Here is a 4078-nt window from a genome sequence, read left to right as displayed (position 1 = left end):
CCTCCTGCTCCTCTGGCCCCCCCATGGCTGTCCCACCTGCCAGGGCTCTGGCCCTTTAAGAAAAACAAAAAACTGAGAAAAGCCCCAGGACTCAGCTCCTCGGGCAACTTCGGGGGCTCATGCAGATCCCCCCACGTTGTGCAGGGCAGCGGGGATCACCCCCTGCCAGCAGAAGCAGCGAGGCCCGGGGATTCTTCAGGTTTTTTTTCTTAAAGGGCCAGAGCTGGCCCAGGTGGGGCCCATGCAGAGTCCTCCATGAAGCATGGGGCAGTGAGGAATCGCCCCCACCTGGCAGCACTTGTTGAGTCAGGGCTTCCCCACCCCTCAAAGTGCTGGGAGGTGGGGCAGCCATTGCTGGGCTGGGAGAGGGGTGGGGAATGGGCCTGGCCTGGCTGATTCAGAGACTTGACTGCTGCTGAATCTCCAAATCAGATCTGGCTAAATTGAATCAGGGCAGTGATTCGAATCAAATCACTGTCCCCCTGAATCAGTTGAATCCAAAGCAAATACTAGCCGCTTTGCACAGGCCTAGATGCTGGTAGTTGTGATGGCAACACATGGTGAAGAGCATACAACTATCTTGTTATGATCCTAAAAATTATACATGAGACAATGTCTCAGTTTGTAACATTATGATCCCTTTTACCCATGGCTTCTTCTCTTCACCTTTAAATGGAAGATTTCCTTGGTCATGCTATGGTTATGGAGGATGAAGGCTATGCAAAGGAAATGCATATACTGTACTATCATAGAAGCTTTGCTTCTGCTTTGGCTTATTATAGACCAAATGTAAATATTTTGTGCTTTACAGCTTAATGTAAGCTTCTTCAAGATATAAGGAAAGCAGCATTTTGCTAGACACTGTTACATTTAGTTCAAGCTGTGCTTGTGTACGTAATTGTTCTGCTCTACAGTTATGAGTCTTCAACACAAGGTGGTTGCACTTGAATAGGCATTTTAATAAGAAGTTGTATATTAATGCTATTTATAGATGTTAGCTTCTATTTCCATTTTAAGTCTCTAACTTCCAGGGTTCTCTGAACATTCTAAATGTATAAATAACAAAAACGGGAAAAATACAAGCACATCTGTCTTTTCCTTTAATCTTCTCCCCTCCACACACACACACACACACAATTTTAGAACAGCGTATCAGCTGTTTGTCTATAATGACTAACGCTTGGCACCTAGGAAGTAGCTTTTGTCAGAGGAACTCAGGGCACTGACAGACCTGCAGCTCCCCGCTGTAACTCATGGCACTTAACAGAAAGTGCCATGAGTTACAGAAATCCCCAATCCAACAGACATTCACTGTTGTCAGGGGCAGGGGGAAGGGTAATTTACTGCCCCCCCCATGAGCTCCACTTTGGAGCTGTATGTCTGTAGCCTCTCTCCCTTAGCCACAGCCTGTCCCCCAACTCTGATGCTGTCTGCAGGATAGGAGAGGGAAGGAGTTCCAGGCTGGAATTTGCCCAGCCTGTGTTGGAAGGGGTGGGGGTGGATTGGAGCCCTGCTCCTTCCCTCCCTCAGCACAGGCTAGGCAAACCCCAGACAAGAGCTCCCTATCCCCCCTCACATCCTGCAGACAGCATCAGCTGAGCCCTCATCAGGCAAAAATTAATGAAGGCACTTCACATTGGAGCACCTTTGTCTGAACCTTCATTAAATGAAGGTTTATTTGTCACATGATTGGTCACGTTTAATGTGCTCTGCTTTCAAGGAGCTTACACATAGCAAACATCACTTCTGTCAGCGCCCTCAGAGAGCTTTATAGTAGGAGCTTTAGATTACTTCCTCAATACTGAAAACAGACAGGTTGACTACTTTTTAAACATGGGTAACGTGCAGTGCTGGGGCTACTCAGGTAATCATTTGTTCTTCTGAGCATACTAGAGCATAATGTAATAGCAAGTTGGTAGTTAGCAAGACCTGACTGGGTATTAGTAGGTGGATACTTTGAATCAGATTAAGATGCAAGAATACTGTTAAAATGGAAGATAGTTGTGGGAACTGACAGGCTGCAAATACAAATGCCTATTTTGGAATATAGATTATTATTAACAGCTCTTTAAAATGCTTATGCAGGAAGTTAGAGTTTTAAAGCAGTAACACTAACAATATGTCATGTTTCTTTCCTATTTATCAGTTTTGTTTCTCCCCAGGACATTCCTGAAAGGGAAACAACTTTCATTTCTAATCAGGCTTACTTTAGCTAAAATAAATATCTTTCTGCTGTTCTCTCACTTCTGAACAACTCTTGGAAATCACCTGCTAGGCACCAGATGGGTTAATGCAATAATACTTGTTAATGAAATGGCTGATGCTGGCCAGGTGCTATTCAGCTCAGTCCGTGCCAGGGCCTCCCCCCAGTCTCTTCATTTTTTTGGATGGCAGTCACACAGGCCCAGATGCCAAACTGTGGGAGCTAATTTACCAGCCAAGGCATCTGCTCCTTGGCAGACTCCATGATCCTCTACAGCGGTGGCTTTGAATAGCCTTTCCTCTTGTCATGTGGTTAAATACCTGGGGGCTAAGCAAGGGGCCTACATTGCCTTTCAGAGCTGTTTCAGGAGTCATCAGTGAACCAAGGAAAGCATTTTCTCTGTAGATAATTGGCTGTACATCTCCTATATCCCTTTGTATTATGACTGCTAGGGGAGCCTGCACAGAAACAGGATTTTTGTTTCCCACTCCCCAATCCCATTCTCCATGCACACGAGCTGAAATCTTAAGTCCCTTGCTGGCAACATCAGGCTGGTCATTGTGGAAATGATTGTATTATCAAAGGCAGATACATGGGATTTCAAGTTGTCACAGAGTGGGGAGAGGGGCACGGAATAAGTAAGTCAGCTCAGAAGAAACAACACTGCTTGTGAGACACCCACATTCATTTGAATGAGGTAATGAAATCATAACAGGTATACACCAGCTGGAAGATAAGAAAAAATAGCAAGGGATGGTCAGTTGTTAGAATCATTGCAGTAGAACGGTTGCTTGGCCTTGCCAGATTTGGAAGGCCAGCTCTGAAAAGGCAGGCTGAGACGATCCCCCTATTAAAAAAAGAGTGCAATACTGTACCAGACAGACTAAGTAGGAAGCAGGCCTATTTGCTATGAGCTTGGGAAATTAGAAAGCAGGAAGTTATGCTGCTATAGGCTTTTTTAAAGCCCCAACTCTGGGAGTCATGCAATTACACAAAATCCTCTTCCAATTTAAAAAAAAAGTTAAGGTCTTAGCTTTCCTCCCCACCTTGTTTGCAAAAAAAGTGTTTTGAAAATATAGATTCAAAAGACACTGATGACAGAAGGCAGATACCATATAAAGAATGCAGGACTTATTTCATTTCATGATTCTATGAGGCCTAGATTTTTAAGCCATAAGAGTCAACAATACTGAAGAAGTCACTAAGGGAGGAATTGTTTGTGTATTTTACCGCTATAAATTAATACTTCTTTCAAATACAATAGATTAATTTACATTTTGTGTAACATCTTTCATTCTCTAGATCCTGAAGTACTTTATAAACTACTAGTCAAATAGACACACCACCATAGGAATGCGTCTGGGGTAGAAGGATAGTATCACCAAGTACACAGCATATTGAACTGCAGCAAAAGGAGGAGAAGTCTTACGTAAAACTAACCTTCTGTAGAACATCTTTCTTTGATAGAGGAATGAATGAGAGAGATCATTTACCTATCCAGAACCCATTCTCAACAGGTCTGAGTTTTTAACATCAGTGGTTCTGACATTTTTCAGAAAGTTAAAAGCTTTCTTGAGATCCCTGTCATTCTCAGCAGTACTGCCTTCTGAGAAAGGGCACTCATGCCAGCCCTAAAGTTAGGAGACAGTCCACCCAAAATGAAAATTATACAGGTTAGAAATAGGAGACCAAGGATAAAAAGAAAAACCTGAAGGGAAGAATCGGGTAATACTGCAAGAGCAGTATGTGTTTGCATATTCACTCTTCCTTCCTTTTGAGGCTTTAGCACATGCAGCATCCCATATTTGGGCTTTGGGAGGCAGAGACGCACACCTCAATTTTACAAGTCTTGTCAGTTAAAAAAAAAAAAAAAAA

At 43.4% G+C, this 4078-nt stretch overlaps 1 protein-coding gene across 1 annotated transcript in view; it reads right to left on the bottom strand.

Moving 5' to 3' along the window:
* Positions 1 to 4078, bottom strand: part of BCL2L14 (BCL2 like 14) — a 103923-nt gene that overhangs the window by 99527 nt on the left and 318 nt on the right. The gene's annotated exons all lie outside the window — the stretch shown is intronic.

The sequence above is a fragment of the Gavialis gangeticus genome, unplaced genomic scaffold, assembly GCF_001723915.1.
Source record: "Gavialis gangeticus isolate Ggan-Ray unplaced genomic scaffold, GavGan_comp1, whole genome shotgun sequence".
NCBI classification, from domain to species: domain Eukaryota; kingdom Metazoa; phylum Chordata; order Crocodylia; family Gavialidae; genus Gavialis; species Gavialis gangeticus.
Note: the sequence above shows the minus strand (reverse complement) of the source record. Positions and strands in the feature narration are given on the sequence as shown.